Source organism: Siphateles boraxobius, unplaced genomic scaffold, assembly GCF_051911475.1.
Source record: "Siphateles boraxobius isolate OS27281-9 unplaced genomic scaffold, OSU_SipBor_1 65, whole genome shotgun sequence".
NCBI classification, from domain to species: domain Eukaryota; kingdom Metazoa; phylum Chordata; class Actinopteri; order Cypriniformes; family Leuciscidae; genus Siphateles; species Siphateles boraxobius.
The window spans coordinates 12,818,551-12,845,110 of NW_027509192.1; positions in this window are offsets into that span (position 1 = coordinate 12,818,551).

Genomic DNA, 26,560 nt, shown 5'->3' on the forward strand with positions numbered 1-26,560 from the left:
TTCCCAAACGCGCAATGTTCCGAAAGTGACACTTTAATATTCGTTTAGCAACTTTTCTGTAACAATTTTTCACTTTATATTCATAAGCTCATTAGTCAAAACCAGCCATCTTGTCTTGTCTCATATTATCTTGTTCGATTTCCTTGCACATCCTCCATGCCCAGTGCGGGGAGACCAGCATCAGAGCCACCCAGCTGGAAGAGTGCTCCGGGGTTTGAGGAGCAGGTGGGGAGGTCTGTGAATGCCAGGCCTTGTCCCCCCTTTATCCTTCCTAACAGTTCCCCCTCCCCCTCCCAGGGCCTCTCTTATAGCCCTCAAAAAAAAAACTCCACATAATCACGGCTTTCAGCTAAAGAAAACAGCCCTAATCAAAATAAACAGTGCCACGGCGGCATTATTTCTGCAATAAACCCATCCGTAAAGCCATCTAGCTGTGGTTACACACTCCCCTCGCCCCGACAGTCATTTCAGATGCAACATCAACCATCGCCATTGCGACGTTGCCTACTTTAGCGTATTTCTCCTCCAGAATTTCACGTCAGCTTTACTTCCAAAGCAAGCTGGCTAAATATGATCACTGTGTTCAAGAATCTTTACTCTTTGTAGACATTTTATAGTAGTATCTGTTCAACCGCCCTTGATTGTATCTGCAAATTCCCCCAACTGCTGGTTAGGAAAGGGTATTTCAGGGAATACAAGGGCGGAATAAGGCCGGTCTGAACCAACAACCTCTTCATTAGTACTTCTCAAACCCGGTGAAACATGTTGGGTATCGTTCAGTGAACCTCGAAAACCCGAAACCTGCAGGCAACAGAAGTCTCTCGCATTTGGGTAATGGTTAGATGGAATATACACGACTAAATATATATTTTTTTCCTTATAATATTTACTGAAAAAATGTATTTTCTCAATGGAAATTCACTCAGCCCGGGTTAGTGTGAATTACATATAAAACCGAACACGTGTGCTTATGTTTCTGTATTTTTCACTGTACCGATACTACTTGAATGCGAAGCAAGACCATTGAACACAGGTGGAAACATGTCTAGGTCATGACAAGTCAAACTGTACCTGCTACGTTTCTCGGCTGACAACCCATCAATGTACTCATTTCTCTTTATTTGTTATATTTCTGCATTGTGGTGTAATTTTTCTGATTTTCTTTGTGTTCAGATCTTAGCTGATATTATTATTATTATTATTATTACCGATATTTCTTGCAAAGTTTGTTAGTGTTTCATAAGGCTTTCTTTTCGGTCTGCTGCAACGATGCTAGTAAAATTGGACACTGAAAGACACTGAAAGCTCTTTGTCAGGAGCAGGATATAGGTGTATAACCACCAAATTCAGAAACATGGAGGGTAAAATGTGGTTTTAGCTGAAAAAAAAGGGAAATATACTGACTTCTCAGAAGTATTGCGTGAGACTGAGTGCGATTCGCACAATCAAGTTCGATATCGCATTACCATAGAGACCACAGCATTGTGAGTAGATAGTCACATTCATGTTTTATTGCTTTCTTTGTTATTTAACGTACATTTTTTTCTGTCATGTATTCTTTTAAACTCATACCTCTAAAAAATCAAGAAGGTTATGAAAATGATTTTTTTTTTGGATGGAGTGGGGTTGGGGAATTCATACCTGAAAGAATTGTACATTTAAAACAATATTTTTTATGAATTATCAGGGTCTTATGAGCCACAGAGCATCATATTGAAAGCGAATCATCTTTCGTGAAACTCATTCTACCAGTGGATTGCTAAAACCACACTCCTGACTCATCCAGAAACGATTTGTTTTGTATAAGGCTATTTGTTCACAAAATCCAACTAATGATTTTGATTGCATTTGAATCCTACATTCAACAAACTGCATGTTAGTTCAATAAAACGTGCCAAAGGCATTAGAAGGGTGATTTTATTTGATCATATACAGTGATAGTCAAGATAAAAATGACCTTGTACAGTTTTCTATGAGTGATGTACGTTTTTACGTGTATGTAGCGGGGTGAATGATGTTTTTAGATTCGCAAGTATTTCTAATTTCCCCCTTTGCCGTGATCTCGATGTAGTTTTTGTTTCCTTTAGTTGTTTTTCTTAATTTGTCATTGTTGTACAGAACAAATGCACATATTAGTAAAAGTGAAAACTCAGATATTAACCTGCCCACCATCCAACGTGAAAGCTCTACCATTCCAAAGGATTGCAATTACATTTGCTATAAATATGCTGCTTATATCCAACCAATGCATCAAAGCTTAATTTCTTTATGTATTTATTTTGCAATTACTCTTTTTGACTGTTATATGTATTACATGACTTTTGTTACTATAGTTCAATTTGGTACTTAACTTTTTTTCCTCTTTGCTGTCCTTCTGACATTTATTTGTCTGTAAACTGCTACATACTCTCTTTACCTAAAGAAACAGCCATGTTCTGATATATTAAACAGAACCCTTGACCCTCTCAGAATAGAGAACAGGCAAGATGGCTTCCATACAAGTGTGCAGTTATCAGTTCCAATATTGTCTTCCCATGCAAAATAAGGTCAATTTGAATAACTGATGTTCTCAGTGCTGATTGAGGATGATGTTTTAGTTTAAAGAGCTGTAGGATGCGATTGTCAAGGATGCTGTAGTGCCACGACATGTAATTTCACCCTCACTTTTGGCATTGGGTGCATTGGAAGTCTCTTATTGAATTCTTGTTTTAAAGACGTTACCAAAGGCTTCAGGATCGAAATAATGAATGTTCATGCCACGTTAGTTGGAAAGTTTCAGAAGAACATTTGTTTTACTGAAAGATTCTGAACAAAAGATTAATGCACCCTAAACTCATTTTTAGTTGAATCAATCAAACTAGGCTGTTTTCAACATGATATGCAAAATCAACTATGTTTGACTTGGTTAACCGTTATTCACACATTCTAAGCCATTGGAAAGGCTTTTTTGATTTAATATAGTCTCAAGGAATACATATCTGGGAATAAATCCACTTACAAAACAACTGTACAGCATTGTCTTTATAGTCCCACCGTGCAGTCAAAGATCCCGTACTGGTGAAAGTTACACTGTGTTTTTGCAGTTAGATGTTTCTCCAAAGAACCTATGGATGTTTAAATGCCATTCAGTGATTGTGTATCCAGGTTAACAAAGCTTCAGAGACATTGACACACTTCGGGAATCACTAGACAGTGAGTGTAACTTCAGAAATCGATATTTACGATGTCATAGGCTAAAAAGTTTAGGTCTGTGTAATGGTAGGCTAACCTCTAATGGTGGATGTGGATTGAAGTCTTAGCCGTGGCTTAGTTTCGACTGTTGTTTATGTTTCGTCTCTTGCTCCGCTCAGGAGACACTAACTGCTTTTGAGGGCTGTGGTCATTTCTGTTAGTCTGGTCGTCTGCCAAATCATGTGGTTGGGTTCGCACAACCTCACGCCTGTAAAAAGCGAAGGGCGCCCATTTTTCTCTGAACCCCAGGTGTGGTGACCTAACTCCCCTAATTTGGGGAGGATCGCGCAGACGACCCCCTCACGAACACTGAAACTCATTTCAAATTAATAAGCCAACATTTCCCATATGATTAAACCCCGGTCTGAAAATAAGGCACAGTGAAAGAACCATCTGAAAGACTGAACGCATCCTCGCTTCCATATGACTTTACTCTCCGGCACCTGTGAAATCATGTGTTCGATGTTCCGGATATGGGAACGAAATTATTTCAAATTCCTCTCTCTTCATACATACAAGTTAAGCACATCGTGTGCTAATACTCTCCTATTGTAGAGATTTCAATAAATGTTGTATATTGAATCGTAATGAGGCACTAGCTGCCCCATGCTGTCCAGTAGACGTTCGCCGCGTGAACTCGACTTGCCTTCCTATTGTACGTATTCGTCTGTATTTTAACAATCTCTTTTACCGACACCGTGTGATGCCTGCTCCAGTGACTACATTGCGCTGGGTTTCTATTTCCCAGCACCTCTGTACTTTGTACAATAGCTCTTCTTTAGCAATGGCCAGTTCTGTTCTCCATAACCTCATTCAAGACAACTGCCGCATAATGAAACTATTTTTGATTTTATTTTGATTTGCAATCAACCAAATCACTACAGTGAAGTATTACAGTTGTACAGTTCCTTGAATTAATCAGATTATATTATTGTTGCTGGTCTATGGTTGCTCTGCTGTATCTTTTTATGACCTTTTTTTTTTTTTTACATGTTAGACAATATTGTGACTATGTCCTATGCAAATATGAGAATTAACAAGAATTTGTCAAATAATGTATGTTGTCTGTCTTAACTTGTATGCATGAAATAGTGAAGTTTACATTTGAGAATAAATTCATAAATAAGAAGCATTACTAGGATTGTCTCGTTTTTTTGTTTACAAGGGTATTTTGTACAAAATAGATTTAATTTTAATGTTTAAGCATAGATGTGCACAGCTATTTAAAATCTTAAAATAAATATATTATTTACATATTTAAAAAAATAGAAATACAAAAATCTTTAATTAATTTAATCCATGCATTACATTTATTTGAATACATTATTTTAATAAAAATGTAATATGTTATTATAAAATGTTTTATATATTAAGTGTATATTCAAATGTTATATATATATATATATATATATATATATATATATATATATATATATATAACATTAGAATATTATATATATATATACCGTTTTGTTTAATTTATCAGCTATTTTTCAGTGCTTATTTTATAGATTATTTTCAAATCATATTTAAATATATAAAATCTATAAAATGTCATATTTTTAAATACATTTAAAAATAAAATTTAAATGATTTTATAATTTAATTTAATTTAAATAAATATATCTTTCATGTTAATGTGCATTTATTTATTTGATTTATTTTATCACCCATATAATAAACTGGATATTTACAGTCAGCCTGTTATTATTGCATATAAACCTGGACAGGATGATATAAGGGAATGACATATATCATATATAAAATTCGTTTTTTAAGTAAAAGTTGTCAAACAGATTTATTCTTATCAAAGTTATCCGAACTAAGGCTAGAAAAATCCATCAAACTATAATGACTTGCTTATTTGTATGCTCAGTAGGCCTAACTTCAATACAGACTGTACTCCTTAAAGATAACCTTGACATATTCACAGTGTTTGGCAGCCCTGAGCGCACTGCTGTCCCTGGCTATGAAATTCAAAAGCTCTTGAAGAGCACAATTCTAGGCAGACTTTGCATCACATATTCACCGAACCCTTTAGTCCACAGCCAATGGCTGCACTTGTTGCTCAGCAGGATGCCAATAAGAACCAAGAACAGAGAGACACCTGTTGTGTAAAACGATGCGCTCAGATACGTCCGTCTGCAGGACGTAGCTACAGCTTGTTTTTGACATTTGTGCACTCATGCAAATATTTACTGTAACTGATGCAGGGACATGTCAACAGAGACCACAAAACAGGTGGCATTTGTGTTTTCTGTCTTGTCATTTGCAACACTGAACAAGGCTGGTGTTAAATATATAGAGGGTCAAGATATCAAAGGAGCAATGTGTCTGGAACATGTGCGCTGCATCAAATGTCATGTGTGTAAAGTCATATATTTCTCACAACTGAAAATCTGGACCATTACAATATCAAATAGAGGGTTTTCACTACACGTCATCAATCCGGAAGTTGGCCATTTTGGAGGCACTGAGCGTAAACAATGCTATTGAACTGAACAGACTTGCATATTTGGCTGATTATTGCTGCTGAAAAATGGTCGTGTTTTGGTCTGTACTAATTGGTCGCACCGGGAAAAAACATGTTTCGGCAGCAACTTTCAGCATGTTCCCTATAACAACGTCTGACGTTTACATTTTACGTGGCGTGAGAAAGTCACATACCACGTGAAATCCGATCAGAGCGTTCAGACTGAAGCGGATTTCCTTATACAGTATGTGATTTGAATTGGATTTCAAACCACATATGGATGTAGCTTGAAACGGATTTGATGTGCTTTTTTTTGGACTGACAATCTGAATGTAGCCTATCTCGGGATAAGAAATAGAAGGAAGAATAGCGGTAGGGGCTAGAGAAGCTAGCTCGTTCGAATCTTTACCACATATTAACTTTAGTTTGTCAAAATTCCGTGCTCTTTCCAGCTTACTAAGTCCTTCTCTATATGATTTTGTATCTTCCATGTGTTTTTTCCATAGTTTAGACATCATAAAGTAATGTAACAATGTGTTCAGTTGTACATAAACAGTGCAATCAATGCTGTTGTTTAGGCCGTGTGTCTACCAAAGCGTTTTTAGCCAGCTGAAAACGCCTAGCTGTGGGCGCTTCAGAGCATTTTGGCAGCGCTCCGTTTTTTCAGTTGAGACGATTCGTTGCTATGATACAGAATATTCGCTGCACAGTTTACTTGTAACTCATTTCGCAGATAATTTGTTTCATACTACAAATTTAGTTTTCATCCATTTTGTTCGGTTAGCTCTGCTGGTTGACGTCGTTGTTCAGAAAGAATGTTGTGACTGTTGGCCGGTGTGGTTTTTGTCCCGCCCCTCCTCCACTGTGATTGGACGGCTGTGTAAAAAGTGACAGTGATGAGCCAACATACCCAGTGAGGGTACGTTTTACCCAAAGTTGAAAATTTTTCAACTCTCGGCGACCAGTAAAAAACGCCGGGCGCTCAGCGCTTGAGCGTTAAGTACACGCTCAGCGCCTCGTTACGCTCATGGCATTTAAAAAACGCGGCGCTCCCATTGAAAACAATTAGAATTTTACGCCAGGTGCGTGAAAAAACGCTTTAGTGGACACATGGCCTTACATCCGAGTATCAATATGGCCGCGCATCCGGGTAACTGACCAAATCGTGATGTAGGCGCAAACCCTCTATAAGGGCTGATTCAAAACTAGACAATGAGTGGCGTTATGAGAATGAGTTATGTAATAAAGCAACACTTTCAAAATTCACAACCACCCACACTGAGTGGCCTTACATTTTCTGGTTATTCTCATGTTCAAGCTTCTTAAGGATGAAAATGCTAAACATATGCTGAGAGAAGGTCATGTGTTCTTACATCTGCTCTCCACCTTTCGCTCTGTCTGTCCATGGGACACTTGTGTTTCCCCTACTTTCTATATCAGAGACACAAACTTAGTTTTACACTCTCCTACTTCTGTGAATTAAAACTGTTTTTGAACTAAAACTTTTGAACGGTAGTTTATTGTGTGTGTGTGTGTGTGTGTGCGCGCGCGCACTCACAAGAGCACCACGACGCATGCATGTTGTGAGGACGCGAGAGCAGGGCTGCGTTTAACTACACTCGCAAACTTCCCCTTAGCCTATAAATTAAATGCTATTCTTTTAATGGCAAAATTTCATGTTCACAAATGTACATTTTCCTGTAAAAAAGAAAGAAAGAAAGAAATGGAGCTTTATATTGACTTTATTTTTTATAGAAATTCGATTTTCTATGAAGCAAAAAGTGAAACAGACAGTGATGTCTTTATGAAGATCTACATTAACCCCCCCCCCCAGTGTGCAACGCTGTTACATGTGTTATATTTTCACGTATAGCCTACTGTAGTAGTATTTGTAACATACTCTTCTTTTATGTTAATTTAAAAAGTTGCAATTAAATTTTTTTTTTTTTAAATTTAAATCGCAAACTTTCTTAAAAACACTTCCCCTGAGTGGAATTCCAGCCACCATTTTGAAGTGTGTTTAACTTGGTGGAGAAGGGAAGTTTATTTGGACAGTCCCTCGATGTCTCGATTTTGAGCGAGGGAGTAAGTCTATTCAATATGTAGGCTACACTTCAAGCAGATCCATAGACCACAATGCAACACAATTGTGACGTCACTGCAGATCTTGCTTAATTTACCCCCACCCCACACAACTCTAGTGTATGAGATTGGAGTAATTTGGACATTTAACCACATTTAATACTTGAAGCTACCTTGACTGTTATAGTTTACTGTTCTGTTATCATTTTCACCCTAAGCATGCATACAGACCTATTGAATATTGAATGGTGTGTAATACAAATTCATGAGGAAAAAGATTCAATTTTTACACATTTCAAAGGTTCCGCCAGTGCACAACGTAAGCAATGACGTACATTCAACGGAACGAGACGGAGGGAAGTTTGCGAGGGAAGGGCGTAAAAATTTATTTAAGCACAGCCCTGATGTTGTTGGAGATTAATATTTTGTAAATAAAGTGGTAAATTATGTTTTTTTGCACAAACAAAGCACTCGTGCCGCTTCATGTTTACCCTTACCATAACCATGAGTTTCAACACTCAACTCAATCAGACCTTGTCCCTTTTGTTCTGCGTATGCCTTGAGCGGGAATTATTTTAACACAAACAAAGCACTCGTGTCGCTTCATAAATTGAGGTTAAACAACTGGAGTCACATGGGTTACTTTAATGATGCCTTTTCTACCTTTCTGGGGCTTGAAAGTGGTAGTTGGATAGACTGTCAATGGAGGGACAGAAAGCTCTCAGATTTCATCAAAAATATCTCCATTTGTGTTCCGAAGATGAGTGAATGTCATACGGGTTTGGAACGACACGAGGGTGAGTAATTGATGACAGAATTTTCATTTTTGAAAAGTTTTATTTATGTGGAATAAATCTGTTTTTTCAGTCAAAAGGTAAAGTTGTTTCATAGGTGGAGAAAATTATTATATTGAAAGTTGTATATTATTACAACATGACTTTTATTTGGCAGACAAATATTAATAATGTTATTATTACTAATAATATATTTTATATTTATTCACATTTGTAATATATTAATATTTTTTAAGAAAAAAAAACAATACTGTTTTCTTTTCAAGAATTGAATTTTAGAATTTTAAAGATAAGAGGATAGTGACATCACCCTGACATTTCTAATTTCATTCCTCCCAAAAATGTCAAAATTAATTTTAATACAGGAATGAAAACATTCACAGATATTGAGTATTAAACCACATTTAAAGAGGACCTATAATGCTCATGCAAATGTTCAACTTTAGTGATTAATGTTGCTGTTTGAGCATGAAAAAAGTCTACAAAGTTATGAAGCACGAAGTCACTTCAAAGGGAGCTATTTTCTATATCAGTGCACACTGTTTCTGAACTCCCTGAAATGCCTCGATTGTAGTCTTGAGTTTTCTTCTGGGAATGAACACTTCACAATATCCCTCGTTTAAATAATTCCCGCTCAAGGCATACGCAGAACAAAAGGGACAAGGTCTGATTGAGTTGAGTTAGTAGTGTGTTGAAACTCATGGTTATGGTAAGGGTAAATACGCTCAAAGCAGTCAACCAATCTCAACACAATGATCCAGCTGACCAATCAGAGCACATTCATAGAGACAGAAACTAAAGAGAGCGTTACTGACAGACTGTGAAGAGAGGTGCTGCAACAATGTGAAAAATATGTTTTTTGAACAGTCAAGTATGAAAACCTATTCTAGAAGCCTCAAAAAACAAAATTAAGACATGGCATTGAAAAAGGGCATAAAAGGTCTTCTTTAATGTTTTTTTTTAATTAATCAATAGAACCGGACGGAAGTTTTGCACCACTTGTAACTTGAATGTCAAGACAAACAGAGAGACAGGAATTTGCATAATTTAGTTCTCTCACCCTCAGTGAATAATCAAACTGCAGTGAAAGAGAGTCAGACAGACCATGTGAGCCCAGAGAACGAACTGTTCCTCTGCTGACTCTGTGTGTGTGTGTGTGTGTGTGTGTGTGTGTGTGTGTGTGTGTGTGTGTGTACAGTGACTGCTGGTGGGTGGAGGGGTAGGGAGAAGGAGAGAAGATAGCTGAATCTTTTCCTTTTATTTCTCGTCTCTATCTGCTTTTGGTTTTCGCCAGCTGGGATGCTAAACGGCAGCTTGTGGTCAATTGATGTGAGGTCGGCGATGTGAGGTTTGACAAGCATTTCATTCAGTTGTGTGGCACAGTGGCTTGAGAGCATCAGTGCGAGTGTGAGTTTAAAACTGAAACGGGTAAACTGCAAAGATAAAAGAAAAGAAGGTGTGTGTGGGTGTGAGAGAGAGAGAGAGAAAGGAAGTGGAGATAAAAGAGTGGGTGAAATCGTGTATGATCAGGCTTCATGAGCTCAGACTGTGAGTGGGCGTCTCTGTGGGTGCCGTCGTGGTGTGATGCTCTTCTGTCCCTCACGTACTCCAGCATGGCAAGGGGGTGGCATCGGGTGGCATGGAGCTTACTGTATGCCCGTACAGGAAATGATACTGCTGATCCCGATCACCCTTTCGCTTACACACTTCCTGTCTAGATTTTCTATCCTTTCAATGTAGGCTAAATAGATGTAATCTTGCAAGACTTAAGAATTTCAGGCATAAAGTTGCACGGTCTATTGGCTTACTCTAGATCCTTTAGCCTATTAAGCTGGAATCCTTCATACTATGACCCCATATTCTGTTTTGCTGACAACAACCCATAGACTTTTTTACACTATACTTTTTTTTATGGTGGACTGTTACTTGTAACAGAAACACTGATTTTAACAGCTTGCTACAGCTTCAAAGGACCAAGCCAAAGAAAAAAAAAAAAAGAGAGAAGAAGGAAAAAAAAGAGAAGAAAGAAAAACTGTTGTCAGTTTCCAATGTGCATTACTGTGTTATTATTATCTAAAACTAAAACTATTAAAATGTTTTTTGGTAATTGAAATTATAAGCTGAAAAAAAATATTTATCAGATGAAAAACTTAAACTTAAAAAAAAACTTGAAAAAACTTTGCAACTAGAAATGTTGCCTTAGCAATTAACTGAAATTGAACTTAACTGAAGTTGAAGTACTACAGTTAAACTAATTACTAAGTTAAGTAAGTACAACTTAAATAAAATAAATTAAAGCTAAATAGAAATATTTATAAACACAAACTAATAGAAGTGACAACAGCACATAAAACTAAAAACTAAACAAAAATTAAAATGACAATACCCCATTCCCCCCCGTGGAATCGGCATGTACCAGATGTGGCCTGGATATGGGTCAACACTATGTTGGTGTCTAGGACAAAAAAAGCAAATTAGAAATATTAATAAATGCAATAACAGTAATAAAAATAACACTAATAACAAAATTATCAAATAACAAAATTCGATTTGAGATATTATGGATTTTATTATTTATTTATTATTTATGTATTTATTAGTATGGTTAAAATGTAATCTCTCTCTCTCTCTCTCTCTCTCTCTCTCTCTCTCTCTCTCTCTCTCTCTCTCTCTCTCTCTCTCTCTCTCTCTCGTTCAAATCAAGATATAAAGCCAAAATATAAATTGACAGGGAGACTGTATAAGATAAGACTTGCTGATAAGCTGAATTCTTATACCAAGGAAATTGACCAAGCAAAGGAACCATTATCATTCTATCAAGAGAAAGCTCTTTCTCTCTTTGTAGGGCTGGTCTGAAGCCTTCCTGGATGAGACGCAGTGAGCAGGGAACATCTGTCTCTGGGGACACATAGATCACAGACACACCTCATCTAGCATCTAACTAAACAGGCTTGTGTGCTGTGTATGAGCCGTCTAAACAGGCTTGTACACTAGGTGAACACAGTTCTGAAACCAATTTACACTTCAAACTTCTGCATCAAAGCAGACTTACATGTGAAGCCTGGCTAAAGCCTGGTACACACTGTTCTTCTACGACTGCACAAATCAAACAAGGAAAACTACCATATGTAGCTATACTTTTTGGCCAGAATTTACTATTTCACGCAGATCTCAGCAAGAAAGACCAGAATCAAGGTAATTTCTTCATCTTCTGTCTATCAGTGGATTTAAAATGGTCTAGACCGATCTGAATATTTTTGTCCATTAAAAAAAAAAAACACATAAATATACCTAACCAGTGAAAAACTTCAAGAGGTTGAGGTAAAAGCATTGCTAAAAAAAGAGATGATCCATGCTGTTACAGTCAGTCCTCTTGTTTTAATTTGAATGCTTGTCGATCTTGGCAGAAAATAAGCATAGGCTACATATTTATTAGAAACTTCATTTCCTCTGGTCTCATCATGTCAGAGCCAAAACAGACACCGCTGTTACACATAAAGATGATAATTGGCATTTCTGATAAGGGTTTTTGTTGGAAAATTGTTGGCAACACAGATCACAGGGTGTGTCTCCATCTCAGGGCTTCTCCGGTCTCTGCCAAAAGAGCAAAAGCTGTTGATGGTTTCAACTGCAACTGTAAATCTTGTAGACACACACACACACACACACACACACACACACACAGACACACACACACACACACACACACACACACACACACACACACACACACACACACACACACACACACACACACACACACACACACACACACACACACAAAGAAAAGACAGGTCTTGTTCTTTCTCTGTCTCACTGTCTCTTTCAGAATAACCAGTGAAAAGACACTCCCACCAGGGAGTATTTTGGTTGTTTCCTTTCTCTGCTCATACACCGCCTACACAGGCTGGGCTGATTCACCTGCACAAAGACCTTTATGTTCTCCTACAATCTTTATAATATCTTGATCTTTTTTTGAATGGCTACCCATACTGTGCTTAGCATTAGTGAATACACCCATGCTAAAGTTGCCTAAAAAGAGGAATAAAAAAATCATCGTTAGGTAATTTATCTTAATGCCTCAATTAAAAAAATGAGGAAAATCCAACCTTTAAGGACACCAATTTTCTTTTATGAATGAATAATGTATCGTAAATAAATAAATGTTCTTCCTTAAAATACAGGGGGCATAAGTCAGTACACCCCTATGTTGAATTCCCTTAGAGACAGGCAGATTTTTTTTTTTAAAGGCCAGTTATTTCATGGATCCAGGATACTATGCATCCTGATAAAGTTCCCTTGGCCCTTGGAATTAAAATAGCCCCCCCCCCAAATCACATCACATACCCGTCACCATACCTAGAGATTGGCATGGGAAATTTTCCGTTAGATCGTCTCTCAATGCAAATCAAACCAGCTATTAGGCTAACTGAATATACCATACCAAAGGCATTAAGATCAATTTCAAGATGATTTTTTATTCCTCTTTTTAGTCAACTTCAGCATGGGTGTTTTCACTTATGCTAAGCACTGTAGACAAGTAGTGTGCAGAAAAGGCAATCAATATAGAAAGAAACTAATAAGAAGCATAGTTATGGCATCAGCTAATAGGCTAATGAGGTCATGCAAACCTGCTAAACTTTGACCCCTTGCTGTAAATAGTCTACAGAAAAATGACAAGAAAATACTTTAGAACATGTTTTTCATGGAAGAGATATTTTAGCTTTTAGTGCGCTAATCGGGCTAATATAGTCATGCTAACCTGCTAAATCTTGACCCTATAGAAAAAGAAAATGGTTGGGAACATGGTTAGGACAAAAGCACAGATTTCATGGAATAGATAAGATTTTAGCACACAAATGTACATTTACATTTATTAATTTAGCATCCGCTTTGGTAACACTTTATTTCGATAGTCCACTTTAGACATTCAACTAACTATAAGTAACTTCGCAGCTACATGTCAACTAACTGTCATTAGAGTATTAGTAGACTGTCAGCTTAAAGTCCCCATGAATTCAAAATTGACCATACTTACTTTGTTTGCCTAAATTGATCGTTTTGTGGTGAACAATTCATCCATGCAAGTCAATCCACACAAAAACATTTTTTGGCTTCGTAATCTTTAATCAAAATCTGAAATTTCCCCTCCCCTCTGCATTGGAGGACCTTCCCTGATGACGTAGGTTTGACGGTTTGGGTGTCTGCTTAACATCCGTAACGACACCCCTCCAACTGACAGTACACAGGCTGCCTGTGTGTTTGAATGAAACACCTACTTTTCTAGATCCAATCAGGTGCTAGTTGGAAAAAAAGCCACGCACACTATTTTGCCTCATTTAGTATTCCGTTTCTCTCGGAAATACGTCACAACACTGTAGAAAAGTCGTTTGCAACTTCTGGTTCACGGGGACTTTAATATTTGCTAACACTTTATTTTGTTGGTCCCCCAACAGATATTCTACTGACTATAAGTAACTTGGCAACTACAAGTCAACTTGTTCTCCTAACCCGAACCCTAACACCTAACCATAACCTAACAGTCTACTGACAGTCTATTACAGTATACTAATACTCTAATGACAGTTAGTTGACATATAGTTGAAAAGTTACTTATAGCTAGTAGAATGTCTAAAGTGACTATCGAAATAAAGTGTAACCTAAGCGTTTATTCAAAGAGACTTACAAATGAGGAATACAACATACTAACCTGCTAGCCTTGATCCCTTGTTATCCACCTTATTTTGCAATGCGGAATTAAGATATTTTTCTGTAAATGTGCAAGACTTAATTTACTGCTACATGACTTGACAATAACTTTTTTGCTAACCAGCCACTGTGGCTAGTGGTTTTCTAAAGTTACTAGCCACTCAGAACTTTCAGTCGTCACAATTTTGACATCGATAAAATGGGGGAAAATGGCCATATAGATATTTTTAATATTATATCATAATTTGGCAGCAGGTATATTAGGCTGGTGTCTCTTTAAGATCTGACGCACGGATCCAATATACTGTTCCCCTTCAGGGACTACCGCTGCGTGAAATCGCAGTGGGAACGCCCTCAGCGTGACGCGTCTGAAGCATGAATGAAATCAGTCAATGGAGAGAATGAGCGTACGGCGAGTGACGTCATCGACCAGGAAGCTATAAATATCCCCTGAGTACACAATATGCCAGCTTTAGTTACTTCAGCAGCTCTGTGTGTGTCTGAATCTGTCGATTGTGTTTGTCTTTTTTGTCAGGAGTTTTCACTATATATATTTTATATAAAAAAAACAATATGAGCGAGCAGTATAAGAAGTGTGTTCCCCCCTGTACTCGGTACATCACGGGTGGGGATTCACACGAGCTAAGTGTGGCTTATTTGGGAGTGCAGCAATGCCCAGTCGGCTCTCGAGGGAGTCGATTGTCAGCATTGCGAGCGTTTTCCCTTGAGAACTCTGCGCTCGCGGCGATCGCTCTTCGAGGAGAGTGATTTGCTGCGAGCTCCCCGAGGCTCGGGTCCCGCTTCTGTTGAGGCAGAGCGGCGGCGCTTGTCTTGGGGCTCGCAGATGGATCTCGCTGGCGACGTTGAGACGGGCTCCGCCCTATCTCAGCTATCTCCGACGAGATCTAGTGCGTCTCACCCAGCTCTGGAAGCACGCGCTGCGGCGGTTACTTCTGCCCGGGTGGAGGCACATGATGATGTTGAATTGAGATTTTCCAGTTCTGAGGAGCTGGATGTCGAAAGTTTTGCATCAGAGAAAACTAGTTTATCACATTATACTGCAAATGAAGAAGATTTGATGGATGTATTATCTCGAGCTGTTGAAAAGCTAAAAAAAAAAAATAAAATAAAAAAAAAATAATAATAAATAACAGTATCGAGTGGCCAGCTGATAGACAGGTTTCTAGAATTAAAAGCAATCTAGATGATAGATTTCTGTCTGCACGACCTCAACCTTCTAGCCGGTGCTTGCCGTTCTTCCCAGATCTTCATGCTGAGGTTTCAAAGACCTGGGTTAGACCGGTTTCAGGCTGAATTTACACAAATCAGTCCAATGCTTATGGTAACATTGTTGGTGCTAAATCTGCTGGTTATGTGACGATACTGTAGGTGGAGGAGACGCTCGCGTGCTATCTCTCTCCTGCTTCATCGTCTTCACTTAAAGCACCGGCTCTTCCACCAAAAAATAAATAAATAAATAAATATATATACCTCTGTGCTGGTGGGGAAGGCTTACTCGGTGGCTCGGCAGGCGGCTGCATGTTTGCATACGATGACTTTTATGCAGGCTTTTCAGGCCGATCTGCTCAAAGGAAATCTGAGGGGGGTCCCCGCCGAGAGAGACTTGCGTTCACCTCCCTTAAGGGTGCCCTGTCTCTCCCGGCGCCCTCAGGGGCCCGTCCTACTAACCCTGCCGAAACAGGGCGTAGAAGGGTCTGGCGAGTGCTTTCCCGAGGGACGCTCGCCGCCTCTAAGGAGGGTTCTAGTGTGTTCAGACCAGTCGTTCCCTGCCGGTGCGCCGTTACAGGGCACTGTGTCTGTCACGCAGAATGTTCAACCAGAGCAAAGTCTTTCGTCGAGTTCGTCTTCCAAAAGAGCACAGCAGAAGCGGAGTGTCACGTCTCGTGCCCCCCTGCAGAGAAACTGGAGGGACGAGGCGGGGCGCTCTCCGGCGCGGCCTTCTCGGGGCAGGACTGATCTGAGGACAGTCATTGTCGCCAGAAAAGCGGCGTCGAAAAAGTCCTGACGGGCTGAACGTCAGGACTCTGAGGGTGGTCCCCATCGGGAAAAACTTGAGTTCACCGCACAAAAACACGGTGCCCTGTCTTTCTCGATGCCCTCAGGGGTCTGTTCTACTAACCCTGCCTATACAGGGCGTAGAGAGACTCGGCGAGCGATTTCCCGAGGGACGCTCGCCCCCTCCAAGGAGGGTTGTGGAGTGCTCAGACCAGCTGTTTCCTGCCAGTATGTTACAGGGCGCTGTGTCTGTCACTCGGGATGTTCATCCGGAGGCCAGCCTCGAGAGGCTGGTTCCCTTAGTAGAGTTCCTGGCGGAATGGGTCCCCCACCCAGCAGGGAGTTAGGATACTACTTCATCGGAAAAAAAAAAAATCCTGACGTGCTGAACGTCAGGGTTCTGAGGGTGGTCCCTATCGTGAAAGACCTGAGTTCACTGCACAAGAACACGGTGCCCTGTCTTTTCCGATGCCCTCAGGGGTCTGCTCTACTAACCCTGCCTTCACAGGGCGTAGAGAGACTCGGCGAGCGATTTCCCGAGGGACGCTCGCCCCCTCCGAGGAGGGTTGTGGAGTGCCCAGACCAGCTGTTCCCTGCCAGTACGTTACAGGGCGCTGTGTCTGTCACTGGGGATGTTCAAATCAGATCCGAGGACTGGTTTGTCATGATAGATCTAAAGGACGTTTACTTCCATGTATCTATCCTCCCTCAACACAGGAAGTTCCTGAGGTTCGCTTTCGGGGGCGAAGCGTACCAATATCGGGTTCTTCCGTTCGGCCTAGCACTGTCACCCCGAACATTCACGAAGTGTACGGATGCTGCTATAGCCCCACTGAGGTTACAGGGCATCCGCTTTCTGTACTATATAGACGATTGCTGGATTCTAGCTCAATCGTAACAACAGGCGGTTCGGCACCGAGATGTCGTTCTTGCTCATATCAAGTGACTGGGGCTGAGGCTCAACGCCAAAAAGAGTGTTCTTTCTCCATTACAGAGAACCACTTTTCTAGGTGTAGTGTGGGATTCAACGACGATGCAGGCACGATTGTCACCTGCTCGTATTGCTTTGATTCTCGCTGCAGTAGATCAGGTCAAGCTAGGCCAGTCATCCACTGTAAAACAGTTCCAGAGACTGCTAGGTCTCATGGCAGCTGCGTCCAACGTGATACCTCTTGGCCTCTTGCACATGAGACTGTTACAGTGGTGGCTCAGGACCAAGGGATTCTCCCCGAGGGGAAATCCGCTTCGCATGATCGTGAGTTTGCGACGGTGTCATCACGCCCTGATCATGTGGAAAGATCCTTGGTTTCTGTCCCAAGGCCCTGTGTTAGGAGCTCCTTGTCGTCGCGTTTTGCTAATGACAGATGCCTCTCTCACGGGTTGGGGGGGCGATCATGGATGGTCGTCCGGCTCAGGGTCTGTGGGAGGACCATCATCGTCTGTGGCAGTTAAACTGCCTAGAGATGTTGGCGGTGTTTCAGGCTCTGAAACACTTCCTCCCAGACCTAAGGGGCCACCATGTTCTTGTCCAGACAGACAACACATCGGTGGTTTCTTATATCAACCATCAGGGGGGTTTGCGTTCTCGCCCGCTTTACAAACTGGCACGTCAGATCCTTCTATGGTCCCAGGGGAAAATTCTTTCTCTGAGAGCTTTTATCTCCCGGGGTATTTAAATCAGGGGGCAGACATCCTGTCAAGACAGGGGCTGAGGCCCGGGGAATGGAGTCTTCACCCCGAGGTGGTGGAACTCCTATGGAAACATTTCGGTCTTGCCGAGGTAGACCTATTTGCTTCTCGAGAAACATCACACTGCCCGCTGTGATTCTCTCTCAGCCATCCAGCCCCGTTGGGGTTGGATGCGATGGTACATCCGTGGCCGAGGTCACGCTTGTACGCTTTTCCCCCGATCGCTCTGCTCCCAGGAGTTCTGGAGAGGGTTCGCCGGGACGGGCTCAGTCTCCTGCTAATAGCCCCGTTCTGGTCGGCCCGGGTATGGTTTGCGGACCTAGTGTCTCTCCTCAACGGCTCTCCCCTAGAGATCCCGATCAGGAGAGATCTGCTCTCTCAGGCGAGTGGGTCGATCCTTCACCCCCGTCTAGAGCTATGGAGGCTGTGGGCTTGGCCTCTGAGGGGGCCCAGCTCATAGATTCTGGTCTCTCGGCTGAGGTCGTTGAGACCATCCTCCGATCCAGAGCTCCCTCCACGAGGAAGTTATATGCCGCGAGGTGGAAACTTTTCACCTCTTGGTGTGGAGAGCGCCAGCAGGACCCAGTTAACTGCCCGGTTGGTACAGTCCTGGATTTCCTGCAGGACCGTCTCTCCACAGGGTTATCCCACTCCACACTGAAGGTGTATGTGGCGGCCTTAGCTGCTTACCACACCCCTTCAAGTGGAGGTTCCCTCGGGAAACACCCACTTATGTCTCGCTTCCTTCGTGTCACCTTGAGGCTGAGGCCTGCAGTTCGCACGAGGGTACCAGCTTGGGATCTGGCCATCATCTTAGAAGGTCTCTCCCTTGCTCCTTTCGAGCCCATCGAGGAAGTTTCGGAAAAGTTTCTTACTCTAAAGACTATCCTTCTTCTCGCTATCTCATCTCTAAAAAGAATTGGAGATATTCAAGCACTTTCGGTGGCTCCCTCGTGCCTGGAATTTGCTCCTGGTTGGTTAAGGCCTTTCTCTTTCCGAGACCAGGTTATGTTCCTAAGGTTCCAACTGTTTCAGTTAGACCTATAGTTCTGCAGGTTTTCTGTCCTCCGCCTTTTCTGACGTCAGACCAGGAGAAAATTAATTTGCTGTGCCCAGTTTGGGTTTTGATGCTTACGTCCACAGAGCTGCCCTGTGGAGGAGATCGGAACAACTGTTCGTCTGTTTGGGTCACCTAAGAAAGGGTGTCCTGCATCTAGAAAAAGGATGAGCAAGTGGGTGGTCGAGGCCATCCCACTTGCTTATGGTTCGGACCATCAGCCTTCACCTTTGGCGGTAAGGGCTCATTCCACCCGGAGTATGGCTGCTTCTACAGCTCTTCTTTCAGGAGCTTCTCTTCAGGACGTTTGTGATGCGGCAGGCTGGTCCTCACCGCACACTTTCGTTAGATTTTATTCCCTCGATCTTAGTTCCACTCCCGGGGCTCAGGTTCTCTCGTCGGTTTGTGTCTCCTAATGACACACGATGGGGATTTGGTCGTATGGGGATGTGGGTATTGCGTTCCCACTGCGATTTCACGCAGCGGTAGTCCCTGAAGGGGAACGTCCCGGGTTACGTATGTAACCCTAGTTCCCCGAAGGGACGGACGCTGCGTGTCCTGCCATACTCTCGGCATCCCCTTGGGTCGCTGCTTCAGTAACTTTTAAGCTGGCGTATTGTGTACTCAGGGGATATTTATAGCTTCCTGGTCGATGACGTCACTCGCCGTACGCTCATTCTCTCCATTGACTGATTTCATTCATGCTTCAGACGCGTCACGCTGAGGGCGTTCCCACTGCGATTTCACGCAGCGTCCGTCCCTTACATATGGTTACATATGTAACCCGGGACGTTACTCATGCATTTTCTTTCTCAACCGTTCATTTAAAATATAACATAACAGCCACTTTGGGTGTGAGCACAAAATCTGCACTGCAATCACACTGAAGTTCAAGCCCTGTTACAGCAACAATATTCATCCGGAGCAAATGAAACGGGTGAGTGAGGGGAGGATTGTTTGTGTCAACTTGCTGTAGGAAAGATTAGAGAGCGAGAAAGCGCAGCTGGTATCTTGTATCTATTCTGTATAAAATGTGTATTAGAAGCAATTCAGATATTCAATATATATTGATATGTACCAACAAATCTATATTTTTGACAACACTACATTGCACTTAGTTTATTATTTCAGATGCCTTTTTAAAAGACTAAGTGGCTAGTAGGAGTGACTGCGTTACATGCCACTGCTGAAATCCACCCGCATTTGGCAGGTGTTATTGTCAAACCCTGACTATAGGGAAATAAATAACGTTAAAATAAGGTTTATAAACAGCCTACAGAAAAAGAAAGTGCATGGGGGAAAATCAGTACAAAAATAGATTTATATGGAAGATGCTTTAGCTTCCCTTTCAAGAATGGTCATTTCCTGTTGCGTCTAGGTAAATGCTATGGGAAGACTCCTTTTCTCGAGAATATTGAAGCCTTCATTTTAAAATGCAGTGCAGCTGCTCAGCAAGCATAGAGCATAGCGTCTAGCTTGCCATTGGTTGTGCTGCAGCAACTGCACATCCTATGGCCAAGCGGCTGAGACGCGCAAACCAATCAGCGCGCTTCGCGCCAGGGCGCATCAGAGCCCGCCAGAAGGGGCGTGGCTTATGACTATATAAGCCTGGCCAGCTCGCCATGGAATCAGATTTAATCTGCTTCAGCAAAACTTCACATCCTTGAGATCCAGAGATCTCGCCATCGAAGTGCACCTTGGAGTGGAACAAGCGACCTGCCAGCTAAGCAGAGTCAGAGGACCGGCACCGCCTCCCTGAATTCTCCTTTAAACTGCAGCTATCCGGTGAGGGAAGCCATATCCTTTCTGAAAGCTTTCAGTGTGCTTGCCGTCGTGACACCAGAATTAAAAGGGCTTTTATTTATTAATTTTTTGAGAGTGTTGTTGCAAATGCCTCTCATCAACTGTGCCACATGCGGAGCCTCTCTGCACGACAGAGTCAGTCACAGCGAGTATGCGATCTGCCTGGGCCTCGCCCATGCAAGAACTGCACTCAACCAGGGCGGCTGCCTACACTGTGACAGCCTTCCCATCACCATCCTGTGCTCGCGGCTCTCGGACGTCGACCCCGACCCTTGCGCTCTCCCGCTCCCATCTCTCGAGCCTCGACGGAAGAAGCAGTGTGCACAAAGGATGCCAGAGAAGAGAGAGAAAGGCGATTCCGCGCCGGCCCTGTCGCTTCACCTCTCGCCTTCTCCTCGAGAGACACCTTCCCCTGTGCTGTTCTCACGGATGGATCTCTGCCCCTCGTCTCAAGCGGCAGATATCATCTCGTTCGGTGCTTCAGGGGAAGAAGGCGGCGACAGTCTTTCGCTTGCTGCGTCTGAGGGAGAGGAATGGGCGAGCTCGACACCAGACCCCGCCCTTCAATCTCAGGCCAGCGGTCAAGGATTTCTTTGAGAGGTTCACTGAGGCGCAGAAGTCATCGCAAGCCATGTGACACTTCTTGCCAAAGCACTCAAGTTCGTTTCTAGGCGCCCTAACAGAACACCGCCTCCTCGGCCAGCCAAGTCCGTGCCACAAGCGAAATGCTACCCGCACCCAGCTCACCAGGGCCCCCGACCCAAGATTGCGTTTGACCCTGTGCCTCAGGCCTAGTCCAAGGACAGGGGGGAAAAGAGAGGGTTCGAGACCCGCTGTGGCCGGACCGCCCTCAAAGAGAGCTCGTGCACATCTCACAGTTCCCACTTCGCTTCAAGTGACTGTAGATGCTCTTACTGCAGTAAATGGGCCCGTCAATAACCACACACCACTGCAAACAAACGCTGTTTTTAAAGCGACCCAAATAAAGCACAAAAATAGCACTTTTCTGTCTATCCCCACTGCAAACAAACGCTGTTTTTACAGCGACCCAAATAAAGCACAAAAATAGCACTTTTCTGTCTATCCCCCCATTAAGATCGGCCCGCTGTAAAGCGCGCTCCACTACAGGCGAACACCGTAGCAACGGCAGCTCAGTCACACCGAATAAAGAGTGTTTTCATAACGCCCCCCTATACAGTTCAGGCAGCCCAAAATGTTAAAACATCAGTCACCAGGCCCGTTACAAAGCACACGCCACTGATAACAGACACTGTCTCCACTACAGCAGTAAACACTCTCATAAAAACCAAGGGGCCGTGTGGCTAGCAGGACGAGGCCGAGGGCCGTGACTCCCGTGAGAAAGTGGCATGAGGCCAGAGGCATGATTACTGATGAGCGCCACCTGCGCAACGGTTTTGTATCTCACGGAGGAGCGGAAGCATAAAAGGAGGAGCGACGACAGTGGAGATAGAGAGAGGCCAGGCCTGGACTTGTGTTTGTTTTGTTATATGTGACAGCAGTCGTCCGTGAGGAGTTGCTGTCTTTTACATTAATTTTGTATTTGTTTTATTTTTGATATTAAAGTTTGTTGAATGTTCGCCGGCTCCCGCCTCCTTCTACATCTAACCTCGTCACAGGCCGTTTCAGGCGAACGCCGTCATGACGGCAGCTCAGTCAGAACAAATAAAGAGTGTCTCAATAGCAGCCCCCTTTTCAGTTCAGGTGGCTTGAATCGTTCATTCATCAGTTGCAATGGCCGCTACAAAGCGTGCACCGCTGACAGTAAATGCTGCCTCCACGACAGAGGCAAACACACTCATAGAGAGCGTTTCCCCATCCCACGAGGCGGTGGTATCCCTGTTTCAGGGCAGCCCGTCCCCGTTGTCCCCGTTGTCCATACAGACCCTAGCTTCTCGGGCCAAGGCCTGGCAGGCCATCCCCGGAGTATCAGACTGGGTTGTCAATTCAGTAAAATGGGGATACTCATTCGCGCAGTGATAGAGACCTCGGCGAAAGGCAGTGTAGCACACATCCTTCACACCGAAGTGTCAAAACTTCTAATGAAAGGAGCCAGTCTTCCCACCCCTAATCGAGTTGGGCTTTTACAGCTGCTACTTTCTCATTCCGAAGAAAGACAGCGGGCTCAGGTCGATTTTGGATCTCAGACACCTGAACAGGGCCTTCACCAGGTGAATATTCAGGATGCTTACAACCAAACAAATCTTCGCGCAGATTCGCCCAGGGGATTGGTTTCTCTCATTGGACCTGAAATATGCTTACTTTCATATCCTAATAGCAGCCCAGCACAGCCATTCTTGAGATTCGCCTTCATGGGGCAGGCTTATCAGTATAAGTTCCTACCATTCGGCCTATCGCTAGCACCTCGTGTCTTCATGAAATGCATGGATGCCTCGCTTCTCGGGGAATGCGCGTTCTGAACTACCTGAAATGAAATCTAAATTCAAGGTCAATTTCGCGAAGAGCGCACTGTCCCCCAGCCAGCGCATTGCTTTTCTGGGGATAGTTTTCAACTCTACGCTGATGAAGGCGCACCTCTCATCAAAGCGCGCCCTCGCTATACAACAGCTGGTGGCTTCGTTCAAAACGGGCTCACGCAGGCCGCTGAGGACGTTTCAGAGGGTCCTGGGTCTGATGGCCTCAGCATCGTCAGTACTCCAAATAGGTCTACTGCACATGAGCCCAGCACTCGTGCCTGAGTGCTGGCACGAGTGTGGCGCTCCGGCCACCTGCATATCGAAGTGGACCACAAATCTGTCAGAGCTCTAGCTCCGTGGAAACGCCCCGACTGGTAACAGTCAGTCCGCACGGACATGTCGATGGTGTCCTACAAAAACTGCCAGGGTGACCACAGGTCAGCCAACCTGGACAGAATGGCCAGACTCTTCCTCCTTTGGGCCCATGCCAACCTGCACTTACTGAGAGCGGCGCATGTGCTGGGCATCCAAAACCAGGGTGCGGATATGTTGTCCAGGGACAACGTCAACCCAGGGGAATGGTCTCTCCACCCACAGGCGGCTCAAATGATTTGGAGCACCTTCGGCAGGGCAGTGGTCGCCCTCTTCGCCTCAGAAGGCAACGCTCTCTGCCCAATATTCTTTTCAAAGAAGAGGGATGCGTTGGCCCACAATTGGCCCAACCTCAACCTCTATGCATTCCTTCCGGTCTCGATGCTCCCACAAGTCATCGAGAGAATCAAGGAGAGCAAGTGCCCAGTCCTCCTCATAGCCCCACTCTGGGCATCCAGGACCTGGTTCCCAGAGCTGGTGGAACTTCAGGAAACAGCACCCTGGCTCATACCGCTGAGGAAGGACCTCCTCATGATACCCCGCCCAGATCTGTGGGGCCTACATGTATGGCCTCTCAATGGGTACACTGGGACCTCCCAGAGGGAGTCCAGAAAACCATAAAGGAGGCTACAGCTCCGTCAACGAGACGCCTCTTAGATTAAAGTGGTTTGAGAACTGGTGTGCTACACAGGGTGTAGAATGTAGATACGTTTTTAGCATTCCCACCAGGCTAATGTAGCTATGCTAACCTTCTAAACTTGACCCCCTTGCTGTAAACAACCCACAGAAGAAAAAAAAGAAAAAACAAAACACACACACACACGAAAATACTTGGGAAAATGGATAGGACAAAAACACAGAATTACATGGCAGATATGTTTTAGCTATTAGTGTGTTAATTGGGCTAAAATAGCCATGCTAACCTGCTAAACCTTGCAGTGAACAGTCTACAGAAGAAAAAAAAACATGAGGATTTACATGGAGGAGATACTTTGGCTTTTGCGCACTGTAATTTAGAACAGCGCCTGTTTAGTACAATGTGCTATAGGCAAACTATATTATTTTACATATTATTAACTAAATTAATGGTTTAAGCTGAATATTTTTCAAAAGAACAGAAATATCCGCACTACTTTTCTTATTTTTCAATTTAACATTATCCAAAACAGCTCATAAATAACAGACATTTAGTTTTTTATTAAATTATTAATTTAAATTATCAGAATAAAAGATGAAACATCTGTTAGGCCTATGTATGTACTGTGTTGCATAATGTACAATTTTATACATTTATTAATTATAATATTTATCCACAATAAATAAACAATAATAAAAAAAATTTATTGAACATTGGGTAATACTTTATTTTACAGTGTCCTTGTTACATATGTTACATGTAATTACCATAGTAATAACAGTGAATTATGCCTAATTACATGCAATTAACCCTCAACCAAATCCAAATCCTACCCTAACTCTATAGTTGTCAGGTTGTGTGCAGGTAGCTGAAGACGAGGATACAGGAACTTCAAAGTAGTTGATTTATTTACAAAATTAACTTCAGGAACATACAAGAACAAAAGAACAAAACTCCAGGACTTCAGAGTAAACACAACCATACATTGACGACGACCAACAAACACTGAGGGAAAACACAAGGGTTAAATGAACAGGTACTAATATGATAATTAACAGAACACAGGTGAAGGGAATTACTAATCAGACAGAGCGGGAAAACTAACAGGACTGAACAAAAATCACAAACACAGGGGAAACCAAGATCACAAAACAAAACTCAAACATACTGAAACATGACAGTACCTCCCCCCTCCCCGAAGGCGCGTCCTCGCGCTGTATAACATCCAAAGGGGTGGCATCCTGGACTCCAGGACGGTCCAGGCGGAGCAGGCTGTGGGCGTGTCCACGGCGGAACAGGCTGTGGGCGCGGCCACGGCGGAGCAGGCTGTGGGACCCTCGGGCGTCCAGGGCGGAGCTGTGTGACCCTCGGGGGTCCAGGGCGGAGCTGACCCTTCGGGTGGCCATGGCGGTGAGGACCCTTCGGGTGGCCATGGCGGTGAGGACCCTTCGGGTGCCCATGGCGGTGAGGACCCTTCGGGTGCCCATGGCGGTGAGGACCCTTCGGGTGGCCATGACGGTAAGGACCCTTCGGGTGGGCGCCCCCCCAAAATTTTAATGGGGAAATTGACAGGAAAGGGGGGTTCTGGTGCAGGATCAGTGGGCTCTGGCGCAGGATCAACAGGCTCTGGCGCAGGACTGGACGGGACCAGCACATCATGGAACTCGGAACTGGACGGGGCCAGCACATCATGGGACTCGGAACTGGACGGGGCCAGCACATCATGGGACTCGGAACTGGACGGGGCCAGCACATCATGGGACTCGGAACTGGACGGGGCCAGCACATCATGGGACTCGGAACTGGACGGGGCCAGCACATCATGGGACTCGGAACTGGACGGGGCCAGCACATCATGGGACTCGGAACTGGACGGGGCCAGCACATCATGGGACTCGGAACTGGATGGGACCAGCGGCGAAGAGGGCTTGGTGCTGGACGGAACCAGCGGCGAAGAGGGCTTGGTGCTGGACGGAACCAGCGGCGAAGAGGGCTTGGTGCTGGACGGAACCAGCAGCGACGAGGGCTCTTCAGAACCATGCATGAGGATGGATGGCATGGCGAACATGGTTGGAGCCATCACCGGGGTGATGGTGATGCGGAGACCTCTCTCCATCAGGATCCTGATCAGGTAATCCGTCAGGTCATGGCCAGCCAAATCCATCTTGTCTTGGTTGGTCGTTCTGTCAGGTTGTGTGCAGGTAGCTGAAGACGAGGATGCAGGAACTTCAAAGTAGTTGATTTATTTACAAAATTAACTTC